Source organism: Rissa tridactyla, chromosome Z (assembly GCF_028500815.1).
Source record: "Rissa tridactyla isolate bRisTri1 chromosome Z, bRisTri1.patW.cur.20221130, whole genome shotgun sequence".
Classification (NCBI taxonomy): Eukaryota; Metazoa; Chordata; class Aves; order Charadriiformes; family Laridae; genus Rissa; species Rissa tridactyla.
In genome coordinates, this window is record NC_071497.1 from 82,757,404 (window position 1) to 82,777,552 (window position 20,149).

Genomic DNA, 20,149 nt, shown 5'->3' on the forward strand with positions numbered 1-20,149 from the left:
GGGGTTTGATCCCAGAGCATGGCACAGGAAAAGAAGGATGGTTTCCCATACTATTGCTCCTGAAGACAAAACTCTGTAGTAAGGTTAGATGTCTGATGGTGGCTAAAAAATGGGAGGACGAATCTGTGAACATTGACTATTCAAGGCAGAAATAGCAAGCCCTGAGAACTGCAGAGTGTTTTATTTCTTAAAGCCTTTTAAATTTTATAGCTCATTTATGTTCCAGTAGAATTAAATATGTGATAATGTAGTGTTCTTAATTGCAGTCTTCAGAGTAAATCCTGCCCTTTCTAAAGAAGTATGCCTTTGATACAGAAATAATTAATGGAAGAATTCTAATTTAGAAAAGACCATCATGGCCATCTAATCTGATGTGCATAACACCAGACCACAAAACCTTGGTAGTTGTGTCTGCACCAAGCACTTAATTGAATTTAAATAATAGTTTATCTTTACCTCATTTCCAGGTGAAGGAAGGTATTCCATATACATAGTTAAACTGCTTCAATGGTTAATTATCTTCACAGTGAAAAAATGTATGCCACATTCCTATTCTGAGTTCACTGTAGCTTTGTTTCAAACTACCAAATCTCATTAAGCCTTGCCCTACTCAACTTAAGAATTGTCTACTTTCAAAAGCCTCTTCCTAACATAGATATTTGTAGACTATGATCAATCCACCCCTTAATCTACTCCTGGATAAATAGATTGAACTCCTTAAATCTCTCATGGTGACACAGGTTTTTCCTACTCTAAATCATGCTTGTAATTCTTTGCTGAATGCTTTCTGGTTCACTCACGTCCCCTTTTGAAGTGTGGAAACCAGCACTGGGATGCCATCTTCCACTAATGGTTTCATAACACACCAAGAAACCTTGCTTCCCTGCTGTATTTGACAATTCCCCTGCTTAGGTGTTCAGGATTGCATTTGCCCTCTTAATGGCTGGCAACATTGGATACCTTTAAGCACTTGACTATCTACATGACCACAATGTTTTTTTCAGGACACCTGCTGTGGCGTCCCTATACCCTTATGATCTACGATACAGTCATCCTAGTACAACTTTCCGTCGTATGATACTGCATTCCCAAATGTCCATTTCATGACATCTTATGGGCACTAGGTTTGCAGAAACTTGCAGTCAAATGCAGCCTGAGGAATTCTCCCCTCTTTATCTATCTATCTGTTTGTGCTGGGGGCTCTTCACCAGGGAAGCCAGTAATGCCCTGAGCCACATTTTCCAGCCAGCGGCTCCAGAGTCTCAGCAGGCACTTGGTTAGACTCAAGAGTTTAGGAATCCTGATCTCCCATCCTTTGAGGCCACCTCGCATCTCCAGGACTTCTACAAGGTGTGTGCCTACAGAGCACGCTGCAGGGTTGTGATACCCTACCTAGCTTTCAAAGCTTTCCAATTCACTGCAGACGCTGATTGTAAAGCAGCAGCAGGAGGTAAATTCAGTAACATAAAGTCACCTTCTGAATTCTTCTTTCTCTCCCTGAAGAGATTATTCTTGCCAACAGAAGTACTCTGCGAGAGCTAAGTATTTACTGTTCTTTCGAGACCCAATTCTACTTCAGCTGACCCTGTTTACATGTCCCTCCTCATGCCCATTTATCTGGCAAATTTCCCAAATTCTGTTGCAGTAGAATAAAGGCATCTGTTCCTCTTGACTGAGCAATTGTTGAAATTCTGCAAAAATGCAAGGAGGAGTGGACAAAAGAAAGGGTGAGAAGAGAATTGAGGTTTAGGACATTTCATGAAAGCCCTCCACTATTTAGTGTCATTACTAACTCTACAACCTGAGGCAATTTATTAAGACTTTGAAAAAGCAGCTTATAGAGCAGGATGTGAAGATTTCCATTGGAAATAGATGACTACTTTAAAGGTTGCAATTGGTTTCTAAAGAACAGGCTAGATGAAAATTGCAAGAGGTGAATAGCTACTGAAATCTGTGGGCTGGGGGAGGGGAAGAAAATTGCCACCTACTTGAAATAAATAGCTCTTCTAAAATAATGGGTTTTAAACTTTAAAATTGTTTTGTTCCATGACATATAGAAGGATGTATTTAGAGTTGTTTTCGACTTCTCCAAACAGGCGACATTTGCCTGGAAAATAATTTCCATATAAAAATATGATCATGTAATTATTTTAACTGGTATTTTCTATCACTTGATGCCGTATTCATAAAAATCTCTCATATTTTGCAGCAGTGTTAACTATCCGTATGAACTCCATCTGTGCTACAAGACAAAGAGGACTTTAATAGAAAATGAGCCACTACTCTACTTTTCCACTTGTTTTTGCTTTAAATTGATGCAATGAAACCTTGCCAGAAATGCCAGAAATCAAAAAAAGATATGGGTGTTAATATTATTAGTGGTAATTCGGTTGATTGATTCATCCAAACAGCAGGATTTTTTAAGTGTTGTGTCTAGAGATGTTAGACTGTTTTTCACTCTCCATAAGGTAGAGATTTGGGTATAAATAACATTTTTGCTGTACAGCCATGGTTACTCTTTATACCTGGGTCTCACAGATCTTGGTTCCTTGCCAGATCAGTGACTTAGTAATTTCTTGTTTTGTGAAAGCCTACATTTCACCTCCAATGCCACCTGAGGCAAGTGAAATTGTTGAGTGAAACTAAAACATTCCCAAGGCACGTTTAGTGATCTCGAATCAACATTTTTCAGTGGAGAACCCTTCTTCTGGAAAATACTTGAACAGCTTGAGTATATATCTTGTCCTCCTGTTTCATGTCCTGCCCCATCAGGACTGGCAAAATCCCTCCAGGTTATTGTGCCATTCCCAATCTCCTCCCTTACCAAGTGTCATCCGACCTATCAACTCAGACCTGTGGCCTCTGCAGTGAAATATTAATATCCTAATCATTGAAAGCACGCAGGTCTGTGTCAAAGTGGCTGAACAGGACATTCTGGGCTGTGGGATAGGAGTGCAGAAGCCAGTCTCCTCCCTGGTAGGTTGATAATTACTTAGAAAAAATAAAGGATGAGCTAAGGGAAGGATATTTGATATGGGGTAATTTTTTTTTCCATCTCCAAGCAAATCCTTACCCTCGAATACCAATTTCCAGTCAGCTTGAAGGCTGAGGACAGAGTGGTGTAATTAGCAATGTTTTACCTATTTGAGTTCCTAATGATAATGATGCTAAACAGGACTTTTAGTATGTCCTCGTTACATCTCATTTTCAGGACATTTAAGTCATTTGTGGTCTTGCTTGTACAGTTACAATCATAGAATCATAGAATTGTTAGGGTTGGAAGGGACGTTAAAGATCACCCAGTTCCAACCCCCCTGCCATGGGCAGGGACACCTCCCACTAGATCAGGTTGCTCAGAGCCCCATCCAGCCTGGCCTTAAAAACTTCCAGGGATGGGGCTTCCACTACCTCTCTGGGCATCCTGTTCCAGTGTTTCACCACCCTCATGGGGAAGAACTTCTTCCTAACGTCCAGTCTGAATCGTCCCATCTCTAGCTTTAATCCATTCCCTCTAGTCCTACCATTACCCAACATCCTAAAAAGTCCCTCACCAGCTTTCTTGTAGGCCCCCTTAAGATACTGGTAGGACACTAGAAGGTCTCCTCGGAGTCTTCTTTTCTCCAGACTGAACAACCCCAACTCTCTCAGTCTGTCCTCATAGGAGAGGTGCTCCAGCCCTCTGATCATCCTCGTGGCCCTTCTCTGGACCCGTTCCAGCACGTCCATATCTCTCTTGTAGTAGGGGCTCCAGAACTGGACGCAGTACTCCAGGTGGGATCTCACGAGAGTGGAGTAGAGGGGGAGAATCACCTCCCTCGACCTGCTGGCCACATTTCTCCTGATGCAGCCCAGGATACGATTGGCTTTCTGGGCTGCTAGTGCACACTGAGGGCTCACGTTGAGCCTCTCGTCCACCAGCACCCCCAAGTCCTTTTCTACAGGGCTGCTCTCAAGCCAGTCACTGCCCAGCCCATATCGGTGCTTGGGATTGCCCCGACCCAGATGGAGGACCCTGCACTTGGTCTTGTTGAACTTCCTGAGGTTGGCATGGGCCCACCTCTCCAGCCTGTCAAGGTCCCTCTGGATGGCATCCCTTCCCTCCAGCTTGCCAGCCGCCCCACACAGCTTGGTGTCATTGGCAAACTTGCTGAGGGTGCACTCTATGCCACTGTCCACGTCGCTGACGAAGATGTTAAACAAGACCAGTCCCAGTACTGATCCTTGAGGGACTCCACTTGTCACTGGCCTCCGCTTGGACATGGACCCACTGACAGCCACTCTTTAGGTGTGGCCGTCAAGCCAGTTCTTTATCCACTGAATTGTCAGTCCATCAAACCCATATTTTATCAGCTTGGAGACCAGGATGTCATGCGGGACAGTGTCAAAGGCTTTGCTCAGGTCCAGGTAAATGACGTCAGTTGCTCTCCCCTTGTCTATTGATGTTGTGACCTTCTCATAGAAGGCCACCAGGTGTGTCAGGCACGATTTGCCCTTGGTGAAGCCATGTTGATTGTACCCAATCACCTCTTCGTTATTCTTCTGCCTCAGCAGTGCCTCCAGGAGGATCTGCTCCGTAATCTTACCAGGCACGGAGGTGAGACTGACTGGCCTCTAGTTCCCTGGTTCCTCCTTCTTTCCCTTTTTGAAAATGGGGATTATGTTTCCCCTTTTACAGTCAGTGGGGACTTCACCAGGCTGCCATGACTCTTGCAATATAATAGGGAGCGGTTTAGCAACCTCATCCACCAGTTCCCTCAGTACCCGTGGGTGTATCCCATCAGGTCCCATGGACTCATTCACTTTCAGGTTCATCAGATGGTCACGAACCTGATCTTCACTTGCGATGGGCAGTTCTGTCCAGCCCCTGCCATTGTCTTCTGTGACTCCAGGAGTGTGGCTGGAGCCCTTGCCAGTGAAGGCTGAGGAAAAGAAGTTGTTGAGAACCTCGGCCTTCTCCATATCACTTGTCACCAGCTCCCCTGTTTCCTTTCTGAGGGAGCCCACACCTTCCCTAGTGTTCTTTTTATCATTAAGGTACCTATAGAAATTTTTTCTGTTTCCCTTGATCTCCTTGGCTAGATTTAATTCTACCTGAGCTTTAGCTTTTCTCACCAGGTCTCTTGCTGTCAGTATAATTTGCTCCTGGAGACAGAGAAGGTGATCCGTGAATACTGACCAGCTGTCCTGGGCCTCCCTTCCCTCTAGAGCTTTGCAGGAGTTGCAGGAGGTATGTTTGTTTAAGTACAAGTGGAAGAAGATAAGAAAGGGAACATACTCCAGGGATGCCTTCCAGATTGCCTTAGCCTCTAAGCTGAGGTGCCAAAAGTAGGAGTGTAGCCACTGTAGGCTCCTCTTGGTTAATGGAGAGAGGGAGAGAACAGACGCTCCAGATCTGATTATGATTCAGAAATTAAATGGGCTGTTTCAGTCTCTTTACTTCTCCCATTAGGAAAGTGAATTCTGGCTAAATATCTTCAAATAGTTGCTATTCAAAGCAAAGAAATATCAGAGAGATCAGCTGGTGGCGTGCACTTGGAAGTATTTTCTCATGCAAAATATGGTTCCTGATTTCTCTTTCATTCTTCCTCATACCCCAACAATTTCTCCAAACATTTTTTGGTTTCACCTTTCTTTTCTTTCCATCACCCTAGAATAGATACATCAAACATGAGGTACAATTTTAATAACAAAACAAAGAAAAATATCAGGGGAAACCATATATTCTGGTGGATGTACTATTAATTTAGCTAAATCAATAGAAGAGTCCAAAAAAAGCAAGATTACTCAGAACAATACATCCAACTTGAGATGGACACAGGGAGTGAAGAAATCAAATCAAGCCAAAATATCATTGATTGGTGACAGAACAGCTTTATATCTCCATAAAGCATTCTTGTTTTTCTGAGGTTTATTTTCCTGGAAGGCTTAGCAAAATATAATCCTCCACCATATGCATATGAACAGTGCCATGCAATCATTGTTGCCTTTCTTTTTCCACTCAGTCCTTCTACTGAAATAGGTTAAACCTAATGAGTGGAAAGTACAACTATTAAACTTATTGTTTGTTTGTTTATTTGCTTTACAAACACAGCAATAGAAGGATACTGGGGAGGTAATCTGTGTGTCTGAAGTTATAAAAACCTGAAATAGCATCTGTAGCAGTAATTGCATCACCTGGATATAGCAGAAGGAAAATTATAAAGCTGTAGAGCTGCATTGGCAGAAGGAGAAAGAACAAATCCTACCTCTACTAGCACCTGGGCTTCAAAATGTGGACAGCCTTTCTGTGTCTGAGCCAAAAAGTTGACCCCCACTTTACCTGCCCATCTTCTCAGAAATTATTGTCATCAAACTCCTTATTTTCGTAACTGAAGGTATAAGGAAAATGATTGCTGGCTGAAATGTGAAAGACATACATGATGCCAGCCGTCACAGCTTTGGCGTCCGCTGTCTGAAAAACCAAACCCTTGGTCTGCTGTTGCAACTCTTCCTCTAGAGAGAAGGAACAACAGTGAGAACCATACTTGGGGTGCCGAAGCTCTAGCTCCTGCTGGCCCTGGTAACCCGACTTTATAGAGAGAACTGGTTGGGAATTTTGTGACTTCCAAAGAGAAAACACTACTTTCTAAAACTGAGGCTTTTCAGTTTTCAAAAATTTCTTCAGCTCCCAAATGGATTTTCTGGTGTGAAAGGAAAAACCTGATAAAGACTACTGGATAGGAGCTAGGTGATCAATGGAAGCAGCCACTGCTTCAATATCTCGAGTCCATTTTTGGTCCTCAGAATAAGAATTGAACCAAAAGTGAAGCAGGCAAAGAAAAAAAAATAAAAATGGGGCAACTGGAGAGGGATGAAGACCTGAGTGTAAACATCGTGTCTCTCCAGCTATGGACCTCTGAAAGCAGCTGACCTTGATGGGGCTCTTCCCAGTCTTTGCTACCGCGTTTCCAGAATGGAGGGGTCTGTGAGAAAGTGCTCCCTCCATCAAAAGCAGGAGGACAGGAGAGGAAAGTGAAGTTACACCCCGGTCCTGTGTCCACACAGAACTGGGAAGAAAACTGCACCCTGCAAAGCAGAGATATAGTCCCATTTACTGCAGGCGAGCACTTCTTCTGCATTGGTCTTAGCATAGCTTTTGGATGTTTCTTAAAAAATCTGGAAGATCTCTATGTGAAAACAAACAGGAAACTTCAGATTTCTAGTGAAGGAAATAGTCATTTTTCAGCTTGGTCTTTGTGAAAAGTTATGATACCCCATGAGGTGTTACTCATCACATCTGAATTTAGCCCAAAGTGGGAGGTTCATCTCCCCAGATTCTACGTAAAGAGGATCTCTTTACAGATCCTCTTTTACAGGACCTCTTTCTAAGAGGAAAAAGTGAGATGATCTCTCTTGAAGGGAATTCAGAGAAGTCGTCTATAATCATACCAGATAAATGTCTATTAGAGGTTTACTCCTTTTCGGGCCCAGAAACCAGGAGGAAAAGTGAGAAGGGAGAAGATAAGTGAGTAGGTGGCAAGTTCTGGTTTTGCCGTACAGATTGGATACTGGTGGTGGCATATCACAGAGGAAGGTCCAAGTGGCACTCGCCACCAAGGAATGAACAGGATTGAAGAGGCTAGAGGACAACGATTAATCCTAGGAGTTCAACTCTCCACGGTGATTGAGGCACTTAAGATCAAAAAGGGTAATAAGACAGGCCAAGGGAAAGAAAGCCAAAGTAGGTGTGGAGAGGCAACAAGCAGGAAAATAAATTCTGCTGATTCCTGCAATGTGAAATTCACAGCCTGATGTAAACACATGCTAACAACCCCTGCCCTTTGGAGAATGTTAAGCAGACAGTAAAGAAAAAAAATATATGGTCAGCAGTATTTTAAAGATAGAAAGTCCTTACTCAGAAGTACATAGTAAATCTGTGGAAGAACACGAATTTGAATCCACAGCCTTGAACAAAACTGTGTCTACGTCATTTGACATCTCTAAAAGGCACATTTCAGACAAGCTTGAAGTCAGACATTAGGAGTATCCTTTTATCAGCACTCAAGACCTGCTACTAAAGACTGTATTTACTAGAGATCTGCAAAAACAAGCTGGGTAGCTATTAAAATTTGGTAATTCAAGGAACTGGGATGCTAAGAAAAGGGTCATTCTCCTTAAAACCAAAAGGATCATTGTGGCTCTTGAACAGACATAAAAGCTTATCTGGATGCATAAATACTGTACATTTTTGTCAAGAAAGATAAATTGACTACAAATTGCTGTATAAAGCTGTTACAGTCAGCCACATAACCTGCCATCCAAGTCTTAAACCAACACCGCTCCAGACCTGATTCTTTTCTCTTTAATAGTAAAACCACTGTTGTAGAAAAGAAATTCACTGTGGGGCAATTTGTTCTCTTGCCACACGTATTTCGGCTACAACGTAGTCAGCGGCACTTAGACATTAGAAAGACTCCAGAGAAAGTTAACACACACGATTAGCCCTAAAGGAGCTGTAAGATGATGAGAAGCTGAGTGAATTAAATTTATTTCCCTCAGTGCGAATCGGTGGAGTTATGTTGAGGTTTACAATATTTGTGTTCAGAGATCTCACCGCATCTGTATAATGGGAGGGATGTTGGGTGATTAGTTTGGACAGACAGCAAATTGCAGGGCCGGGGGGTGGGGGACAAGGGACAAGAGGATATATGAGGTCTTTTTATTCCGTTTTTCTTTTTCACTGCTAGCTGATTAAGGAAAGCAAGGGCATCTAGGATTCTGCATTGAAAGGCTGCTAGATGACTGCAAGAAACATTAGGCTGCTTGGAAATGTCAGCACTTTACACTTTATGTAGGACTGAGCTGATTGCTACGGTGAAGAGAACATAAGTGATTCAAAGGTGAACCAGAGGTCTCCGTGTTAGAGATGTGAATATGAGCAGGATGGGGGAAGGGAGCCTGGCTCCGGAAAATGCTGAATTCATTCTTATCTCGGAGCAGGGTCTATAGAGATTTGATACATATTGCATTTTTGTACGAATTAGTGAGTGACGTGTTATCAATGAAGATGCCTTTAATTTGGAATCAGATCTGGAAACAGAGATAACATTGTCCAGCAGCTTCTTTCGGTAGCTTCCAAATCTGGGACAAAAATCTGGCTAAAGAGCAAAACAGGTCATGAGAAGCTAACTCATGGCAACTAACACAGGGTCAAATGCTAATGTAGGACAAGCTTCTTTCCTGTCCTGGGCATTAATAGGTTAATAATCATCCCGTTGATTTCCCATTATTTGCCTTGATCTGCTGAAGCACAATAAGCTACAAATTAGAATTTTTTTTTTTTTTTTTTGCGTGAATTTTACAATGGGCAGGATTCGTCTTGATTAATTTAAGTAGTCTCAGACACTCCACTCTAAAGCACTGGGGTCCCTCTACTGGGTTGGGCCATTGCAATGGGAAAACTATCCTGCTTGTCCCAGCTATACACGTTAGGATACATTGCATTGCCTTTTGGAGGTGCTTTTCTTCGCTGGCCACAGACAAATAGACAACAGAACCTATCCACTAGACATTTGGTGCAAAAAATCCCACCTGACCTCTTAGTTAATCACTGGGAAACAGTGCACACTTTCTTTGTGTGGATTTACTAAATGCAGAATAACATCTTTAAAATAATGTGCTTGCAATTGGGATGCATTGGGTGACTTTATTTTTCAGAAATCTTACTTCCAAACACCTGGCAGGTTAAAGAACCTGTACTTGGCCCGTACTGGCAGCTAGAAAAATAAAAGGCAAGGGCATACTCTGAAGAAAATAAGTCTTTTCACCTGGTTGGTAAAAGGAGCCTATGGTCAATTTAATATTTCTCTTCAGTCCTCCATTTCTGGAGACTATTTTTTTTTTCAAACAGCTTAAAAGCCAAGGGCTAAAACAAAGCACTGTGTTGAGAACATCCATTAAAAACCTCACGATGCTTGAGACTATAGATTTGTAGAAGAGGAAACATGATCATAATTTAATAGGTGTAATTATTCTCTCTTTTTTTGGATCATTTCCTCTCCCAGGACTCAAGTTAAAGCTTTTTGAGGACCTATATACAGCCTAGTTTTCCATCATCCGGAGCAGCAGACCACTTAATGAAAACGCTAGCTTCAGGTGCTGTAAGGGGTGCTCAATGCCTCTGTTCCTCGGTTTATCCCAGGGACGGATTGTGCCCTTTACTCCTGCCTACGATCCTCATTGCTCACCACATGCTTGGATGGTGTTACCTGCACTGGTTATGTGTCTGGCTGAGATCTAAGCATTGACCATGGCACTATACTTTGCAATGGCATCTCTGAAAGGAAAACATCTCTGTGGAGGGATCAGGCCAGGGTTTCCCTGCGAAATTGATAAGTCCCAGAGTACGCGCTTATCCAAGGTCCCAGCAGTTAGGCCTTAGAAGGTTCTGTGGATGAAGGGCTGATGGACCAAGACCTGGAGAATCCAATCAGTGCAGTCCTGTCCTGGCCTGATGCCCTCATAAAAACCACTTAGGCTTGACATTTCCAGATTGATTTCAGACAGTGGATCGGTGGTAATTATTGCTCAGCTAGCACCAGATTGCCAGCTCAGCTCCAGGACAATAATACCAAATTGCAGGAGGAGGGCTTATCCATGGGATAGGTCTTTCCAGTCATGAGGTGGTAATCTTCCCAGCCCTGAACCAGGTCCTCTGGACTCACTAATCCGGACTGTTTCTGCTTTGAGGATTTCTGTGAAAAAGAGAGAGAAAGACAGAGGGGAAAAAGAAAGAAAGATGGAAAGAGAAGCTGCTCTGCTTTCTCTCATTGAAAGTAATTAGGACTTTCCTTCCTAGCAAGTTACACCTCACCTTGCTGGGGAGGTTAGGACAGGCACATGAGGAAGGTGTTGGAAAAGCTTTATGTTAGGGATGAGAGTTGTTCAAGACAGAAAAAAATCTACCATCTGGGGAACTGAGCCCTGCTGAGGAACACACTAACTTCCAGAGGCTCTGCTGTGTAGCAGCAAGTACAGGGTAGCTCAGCGCATGGGAGGCCATCAAAGAGAAGGCTTTTAAAAAATCTTTTTGAAATGAATTTACTACTCAGACCTCTAGGGCATTAATCGGTTCCACTTTTACTGTTTCCCATCAACTAACCATCTGCAGGCGACACCTTTTAACAACTTGCTGTAATACATTTACTGGACATTTTGTCATTGTAGTATATTTGAGAAATCAAAAAACAGCTGGTAGAAAGCCATAAACAAAGACTTTATTACATATTGTTTATCGTCACTTTAGTTTTGGAAGGCTAACCAAGAACGTTAATGCACAGCAACACTGAGATGCATCTTTATTGTTGCCAGGGAGGCTAAAGGTTACTTCACTAATAATATGCAAATGAAGCCTTTACTGCACATAATGAATAATCACTTCAGATTAAAGCAGAAATTTCCTTTAGTAGTACTTGCAATAAAACCTTTTGCATGGATTTAATAATTAATTTAAGGAATTATCACTTCATTGGGCCTGAATATATTATTTATTAAATGTAATTGAAGTATTTATTAGGCAAGTAATAAATGATGGACAACAGCAATGGGTGGCTTCACTGTTTTATATAATAACCTCAGTCTGTGTTTACAAGCAGGGATGGTAGCCTTCCTGTAGTGTTATAACAGATTAATTATCTTCAGAAAAATGCATATAATTGCTCGCATTACTTGGTGGATTTTCCTTACCATTTAGGTCTTCCCCTTGGATGTAAGAAATAGGGAGTCGGAATATTGTTACCAGAGACTACATTACACTGACAGTCTAAGCTCATTTTTTTTATTCTAGACTCAATAAAATTCAGGTTGCAAGTGTGTCTGTCCAGCATTTGACAATCTCAACCTATACATAAAGTCAGAGCACCATTATGAAGTAAATTGGACATCAGAGTCTTCAGATGAGAATAGCATTGACTTACACTGACAGTAACAACAGTAGAGCTACTGAACAATTCCATCTTAAAATGAATTCTTTAGAATATTATCAATTTAATAACAGGAGGATAAAGCACCAGAACAGCAATAACAGCTGCCCATTTCTATTTCTGGAAGAGTCTAAAACATAACTATTGGTTAAATTGTTTAAAGACAGCAAGACTGAAGTTGGTCCAAGAACCTCTGAGCATCATCGTGGGGCTTAGGAAGCCAAGGTAGCTCTCTGTGATGGTAACTACTTCATTTACTATATGTCATTGACGACTATAGGCCAAGATGACAATTTTGATATTCATTGTTACTAAATAGATCCATTAATTAAGATATTTTATTTTCTTCCCATTCAACAGTCTACAAGCAAGTTGCAGTAGGATTGTGTAATGAACAGTAATGATTTTAGGAGATATTCTTTGTCTGTGGAAAAAAAAAAAAAAAATTTCTAGATTTCCTTTCATCAAGGTTGTCCAAACTGTCTAAGTTAATGTGGAAAGTTATTATACTTTCTGGGTTAGTTTTCATTTGTTCTACAAAACGCTGCAGCTTTTCAGTTTTAACATCCAGTTTCCATTCTAGTGTTGGTGAAAAAGCCTTGACTCCTTGATATACCTGTAAAGGATAGTATTTGCTGTATGAAAGACAACAGCATATGTGTTCTTCTCTGAGTGCATTCCACCTGCCTGTCCCACCACGTGTTTCCACATGGTCAAGAAACAGGTGAAAGGGTGACCTTAGCTGAAATGCATTGCTTTCTAGATGCACCCAACATGCTCTCTCCAATCTAGAAACAAAACCCAGAGCTTGAAGAGGATCACATAAATACTTAAAATCAGGTGGGATGAATTTGGGCTCATGTCCCAAGAGTTCTGAGGAGAAACTCCAAAGTTCACTAAGAAGAAAAGCGTTCCAAAATTATTAAACATTTGTGCTTTCTTCCTATATCAGGGAATGATAGCACAACAATGAAGATTGGAAGAGTGTTTCTTTAATGCAAAAAGTTCTCTCCCCACCTAAGGCGTAGAGTATTTTCTTGCCTTCAAATCTATATGGCTTTAAAACAGTACATCTAACCATACTTTAATCTATTTTCCTTTAACAAGTATGAAGTAAAGAATAAGTTAGTATACCATACCACCAAACCAGAATTTTAGCAATACCCTGAATCACTCATGGATCATTTTGTCATAAATTAAATGAAAGTCACAAAATTGTCTCCATAAAACTTCTCTGTCATAACTTGTCCGTCTGTATTTTAAATACACTGTCCCAGATAACTATAAGCTATCAATATTGCTGTGGGCATCAAGATGGTGCACTGCAGAGATTTAGGAACTCAGTCTGCTCCTCTTAACAGCAATAAGGTTCTTTGAGCACCTTAATATCGAAAAGGCATATGCTGTGAGAAGCCTTCCAGTCTTGTGGGCACACGCATACCAAGTGATGACAAGACCTAGTGCCTAAAAGTTAAAATTAGATACTGGAAGTGATCACTAAAGAAAGTGGCAAAGTTGCTCATTCTGGTGCTTTTGTAATAAGGCTGGACATCTTCATATGAGTCATCATGTTATTTGCACCCTAGAAGAACAACTGTGGTGTCTATATAGAGACCTACTGAAAGTCTTACTAATTGGTTTTGGTGTTGCAGTCTATGACGTTCCTTTTAATTCCTCTGATGATTCTTAAGGAGCAATTAGAATAATTCTGAATAATTAAAAATGGGGACTGTAGTGGGAGAAAAGGAGAATGAAGATGTGGCAACCGGATGGCAATCACTCTAATTGTCCTTAGAAAATGGGTCTTTTGTTACTCCGTGTAAGTAGCCACTAGGGTGGCTGGGGTCAGCTCTCTAAGGAGCTCAGCTTTTTTCTGCCAGAGTGTTTCCATGGCATTTTGTTGTTGTTGTTGCTGTAATTACAGTGTAATAGATTGAGATATTTTATTATGAAAGGGTTACATAGCTGCTTCAAAGCTAATTGCCTTTACCTCACAAAGCTTGTTAGATGTTGGGTGTGAAGACTTCTTCCCACCAACAGTTGCAAAAGGCAGAGAAGAGTGCTGGGAAAACTTTTCCCTCAGTTTTCACTGCAAAATCTTTCAACCAGATTAATTGATTTTCACACTTGACTGTGTATTACAAGTGTTTGATGTGATAAGTTTATACTTGTCTGTAAAAGTGAAAAAGTGATACACAAGAGACACTTGTGACTCGTGGACCATTATCATGATTATTAACTTCTCCAAACTCCTGTAATGAACAATCTGTCATTTACAAGCTAGTAATACATCATCACTTAATGTGCTGAATACTTCTGTATTGTTAAAAAGCTAAGTAATAATCCATTAAGTAGCCTGTCCCACAATAACAGATCTTTACCGGTCTTGGAGGGAGGGTTAACAGGAACCTCTTGAGCTTTCTGCATGTCTCTGGGACTCTGTTTCTTGTAATAAAGTGTCCTCACGCACTGAACGCCTTGGCACAATAGCTTGTGTCCAGCTCACTTGTGTATTTATGTGTTACAGGTGTCTGCCATGCCTATCTTCTGTCATACTTTGGCACATTACTGTAATTTGTTGTCTGGAAAATTCATTTCTGCTTACGTGTTTGAACTCGTGTTTTCAGCTGTATGTTTGAGGATTATTTTAAGGGTTTTTCTCACATGGCTTAGCGGTTTATGTTTTACTTTTCTAGTGGCATTCAGTTGTGGAAATGTTTAGTACCTGAGTTAAATTAACTTTAAATGCTTCCTCTTACACCTTCCTACGCTGAGTATCTGTAAGTAGTCCTGAAAATACTCCTGCTGTAAGAAACATCCTACCAGGCCTATTTTTTCCATTCTGTGACCATTTTCAGGAGTCTAGCTGATCTTTCCATATTGGTGCCTACAGAGTGGTTTTCGGTAGTTTAAATTTGTTACTCTCAGCCAGATTTCAAAGACATTTCATTGCAAGAAAAAAATTGCCCAGTGAACGCTTTGAGAACTTTATGTATCAGAGGGAACTTCTCGTATGCTATTCATATGAACAAAAAATTTTTATTAAAGGCACATACATAAATAATTTACCAAGGGCTACAAAATTATTAAAAGTCAATAACCTGATTGTTACCAACCCAAACAAATAAATAGATGGTATACTGTAGATAACGTATTTTATTGATATGCTTATCTCCATCTTTATCAGAAGTAACTTCTATCAGTAGCGAGCTTAAAATATCGACTTATCATTTGTGAATCTTTTAGTAGCATTTTTTATGAGCATCTTTAAAAAATATTGACCTATTCAGTAATATACCTTTTCTACAGTCCAATAAACACTTCTAAAATCGTCTGCACTTGCTTCCTCTGGGATATTTAGAAAGAAACTTATTCCAGTATGTCAAACTCTGTGAAAGACTTTTCCTTAAAGCAGACAAAACAATGCGGTTTTGTCATGTAAACTCACATATCAGTTTTAACTTCAGGTTGCCATTAATTCTTTTATGCACATTCAAAGTGATTAAACTGCATCAATAATCTCAACTACAAAAGGTGTATCTGTCATCTTCTGGTTCTGTGTTTGGAAAAGTAACAACATGTTGCTTTAGATAACGGGACAATTCCCATCCAGCTGGATTTTTAAAAAGTTTTTATGCTATATTCAAGCATATATTTAAATTATGTACAAATATGGGGAAGATACATGGGTGGACTTAAGCATATATGGCACACATGTTCACTTATTGATAATTTCCATTAACTCTGTGTGTGTGTGTGGCTGCATCTAAATAGCCCAAAGCGAAATATATATTTAAGGATAACTCAGGCAAGTTTTGAAGAAAGCTTTAAAAATTGTGGTTCTTAAAGTACTAGGATATGATGCAGAGTCAACACTGATGGAGGCTGGCAAAAAATATCAGCCCACAAAGTACAGCGTAAAAAAAATTATTAGCAACCTCCCAGCCTTGAAATAAAAATAAAAACAACAGTGATTCATAAAACAGGCAGGCCTTCTTTGGCTCCAAAATAAATACCAGCTTGTCAGACTGTTTGACTATATGAAGCACCTGGCATGCTCTTGATACTACCCAGGTTGTAAATCATAATGAGAAAATATCACAGATCTGGGCTCAGTGATCCATGTGGTTCTCTTCATCTCTGTGTTCCTGTGATTAACTATTTAAACAAGATCTACAGAACCTGGTCTAACTGATCTGCTTATCTTTAGATGGTCAGGAATACCTCCCCATCTGTTTTCTATGTATCCATCCCTGTGGCACCTGGGATAATTAAGCATTAAAAGTGCAGGCAAGACTTCAGTCAGCCTGCTTGATCTATTGCAACCTGAGCTTCGGTTCAGACCCAAATCTTTCGATGTATTTAGGGCTGGGACTCTGCCTTTAATAAAGCTTCTAGCTTCGCCTGATTTTCAGATGTTGAACCACTTTAAGGTGTCTGAAGTTAGTGGAGAAGATCTGCCTCCAGGACCTTTCAAAGAGTCAAGCAGGTCGCCACCTAGGTCTTGAGAGGGTTTCTTTGTTATGACTCTCCAATTTAGGCACAAGTTAGGTGTTCAGACATCTTAATCCCTAAATCAATTGAAAGACAGATGTCTAAACACCAGAGCGGATCAAAATCCCAGGTGCCTAAATTCATATAAAGTTCATCACTTTTGTTATTGTAGAAGACACCTCCTCCATCAAATTTACATTGTTTTTTGTAGTGAAAATTTTCTCTTTGCAAAGCACGCACACAAAAACCCCTTGAGCCAAAAGGCTAGGGAGTGCAGGAGGTAGGTTGCCAACTGGGAAGCAGCCAATTAAGAAGACCTTCACACTTTGGTTTTTGCTTTTCTTCTTTACACTTCAGAAAAGGCATTTGTTGAAGAATACTTATTGCATCTATTGAATAAAACAGCTATGTTTATAGAATTTTTCACCTGCTTTATTAAAAATTCCCTTCCTATTCTACTGCCTTGTGTTCACATTCCACTGCTCTGCCTGGTTTTCTTCACTTAATTCTCTAAATGTTTGTCACTAGGTTATTTGAAAAAGAAAAAAGAAAATAAAAGAAAAAGAAAAAAAAAAGAGAGAGGTCCATAAGGTTTTCAGGAAGAAAAGGCTTAAACAGGCTGAGAATTAGTTTATACATTGATTTGTCTTTTATGCTCTTTAGAAGGCTTTAACTGTGAGACAGAATTTTTTGTCATATATCATGCACACTCTCACACTGAAGCAGCCTTTATTTGACCTCTTAATCAATCTGAGTGCCAGTGCAGGGGAAAAAGAGGGAGATACAAGATAGCTTATACAAACGCCAAGTTGGCTGTGTTCCTCTGAACCATCTGCACTTCCAGCCATGGTCAGACTAAATGTCTGCTAATGGCCCCCTTCTTCTATGATCCATTTATATGTCCCTCTTTCTGCTTTTTCTTTTTTTTTTTTTTCAAGTGGAAAACAAATGGCATTATTGGACCTGCTCCGCTTCAATGCAGCTGTGAATTGCAGGCCTAGAAACGCAGCCAAGGAGAAGTCAGACAGCAAAGCCTTTCTGCTTAGAGAAGCAAGGCCAAAACTGCTGATTTGGCTTCATTTTGATACATGATATATATTTTTTTAATCTATAAATTTTAATGTGGTCCTTAGAGGACGTATTTTGAGCTGATGCTTTTTCCATTTCTTTTCTTCTTCCCCCATCCTTTTGAAGCAAAGAGGTTTGCTGGACTTCTTCTAGGTTATAATTACTGGACCTTGCAGTTTGTTAATCCGCCTGCAGGTAGGATGAAAGTTGAAGTCAAGGAAAACGATATGTGTCTGATAAGACAGTGGCCAGAACTGGTTTCCTGAAGGACTAGGCCTGGCCATAAAACAATAATTCTCAGTAGTGCTTTGGTACCAGTGGAAGGTGTATTTTGTGAGAAGCAGGAGAGGGGAAGCAGAGAGGAGCCTGCAAAACGAGTCCCTGAGTCCAGCTGGGATCTCCAGGTACACCTGTGTTGTAAATAACAATTAATTATTGTTGTCTAAAGCTGAATATGAATCTTTAGAGCTTCCTCTCAGAGCCTGGCTTTTTGCAACAGGCCATCTTTATGATTCCGATTTTCCCTATGGTCATAAGACTTCAGTAGTCAAGCATTGACTCATTGTCAAGAGCATTGACCCATTGTCAACAGGTTCAACGCGCATCTATCAGGATATGTACCCAGGCTTTTCCCAGACTGTCTGAGCAAGACCCTGCTCTGATCTGGAAACCCCATAGTTGGGTTAGCGTAGCGTTGGGCCAGGATCCTGTGTTAGGAGGTGTTAGGAGCTGGGAACAGCTTGTCATTCACAATGCCATGAGGTTTTGGACCCAAACCTGGCTCACACTCTGTGAGGTCGCTTGGCACGCTGAACCCTTCCCTGTAATTCTTCCTTTTGCTCATGGTATAAAAGCAGCCAGCAGCAAGTGACTTAGGAAAATACTGAGAGCAGAGCTGAAAGGCTGAAGTGTCGGGATCTGTGTAAGCCTCCTGAGGGTGTACAGCACACATTTTGTCTACTGACGAGGTGCTCCTCCCGCACACAACAATCCATCCCTCTTCCCACCGTTCTCCATTGCTCTGTCAGGAAAAGGAAATAACACAGGGGAAGCAAATGCCTGTTTAAATGAAACCAGTGCACTGATGCGTCACACTTCATGCAAAAAAGGATACTAAGCTCCATCAAAAAGGCATTATGGAAAAATGAGCTTACAGAGTTCCTCTTAGTGTCTTTAAACTGTAAAATAACATGTACATGTGAACAACCTCTCCTAAAATCTACCCAGGGCCCACGGCTGATTTAATACGGTGATGTAATCACACCGCCGTAATTTTCCCACCAGTAAAGTTGAGGGCTGGGACCTTCAAGGGTACCAAGGTTTTCATTGAAAATCAATGGCAGTTGGGTTTCTAAATACCTTGGACAATCTTGACTGAGAGTCTTGAATTAGACCCCCACAGGTCCATATTTCGCCACCTACACATGGATTCTCATTTTCAAAGGTGCCCAGCACTTAGTAGTCCTTGGTGATGTCAGCAGAGGGAGTGATGCTCCCAGTGCTCCTGAAACGGAAAGTTGCAGTGGGTACTGAGCCCTGCCTGACGATTACAAAAATCAGCTCTCCCATGTGTTGCACTCCTTCCTGCTGCATGGTTATTTTGAGCACATCGTCTTTTCCCCTCCAAACAAATCATGAACGGAGGCATTCAGCACAAGGGGCTGTCCTCAGAGGAAGTTCACCTTATAGTCAATTAACCTTGCAGAAAAGAATATTTTTTCCCTCCACCTCCTTTTCCCATGAGACATCTCTGCAAGTGTGTGTGTGCGTGTGTGACCTTTTGGAGGGTCTTACTTTCTGGGCAAGAAGCCAAATGCTACGCTTTCTTCCCAGCCCTAGGCTGTTTCAGGCCTTGGTGAAGACAAGCAGGTTAGATCAATTCTTTGTGTCAGGACGGGCTCTGTCATTCTTGGCACGGGGGAGACTTTGCGTTTGGAGTTTCTTAAAATTAAAAATAAAAACAAGGAGGAATGCAGTGAATGGAGGCTGCCTTCACCTCTTCACGGGTTAAGCCCTGATTAGTAGCGGGCGAGGAAGGGTTCCCAGACATGTTGCAAATGAGGCTTGTTGAGCCGGCGCTAATCGTGCTTTTCTGTGGCAGGTGCGCATTTCCCGGCAGACCCCAGCCTGCCGTCTATTCATGAGCTGCTCTCCCCACAACCTTGCCTTTGAGGCCCCCAAGGCCAGGTTTCAAAATTGCTTCCTTCAATTTAATCCTGAGTTCAATAGAACTAAAACAACAATGGAAATCTCAGCGGTGGAAAGTGCAAAAGTAAATTGCCGGTATAGCTTAGAAGTTAGAGATGAGCTGTGCCTCCTCTTCCTCTGTTCTCCTGAAACTGCGGGGGCTGATTTATATGTATGGGCAGATCTCTACTCAGGAGCAAAATCACGCAAGCTCACGTCGCCAGGAATAACACCATTACTTTTAATGGAAATAAGCCATTCATGACCCAAAGCTCTGAAATAGTTCCTCACAATGTGTTGAATACATAAAGTCTAAGGTTTCCTTCTAAAGAAATATGCTGGGGATTTTTTTGTCCCAATCAAAAAAAAAAAAAAAAAAAAGCCAAAGAAAAGAAAAGGAAAAAAAAAGAGAGAGAGAAATATTGTGTTAGGTTTTCTCT

The 20,149-nt window shown here is 41.2% G+C and overlaps 1 protein-coding gene across 4 annotated transcripts in view; it reads left to right on the forward strand.

Annotated features, from left to right (window-relative positions):
* Window positions 1–20,149, forward strand: part of LOC128902463 (urea transporter 2-like) — a 304,997-nt gene that overhangs the window by 138,689 nt on the left and 146,159 nt on the right. The gene's annotated exons all lie outside the window — the stretch shown is intronic.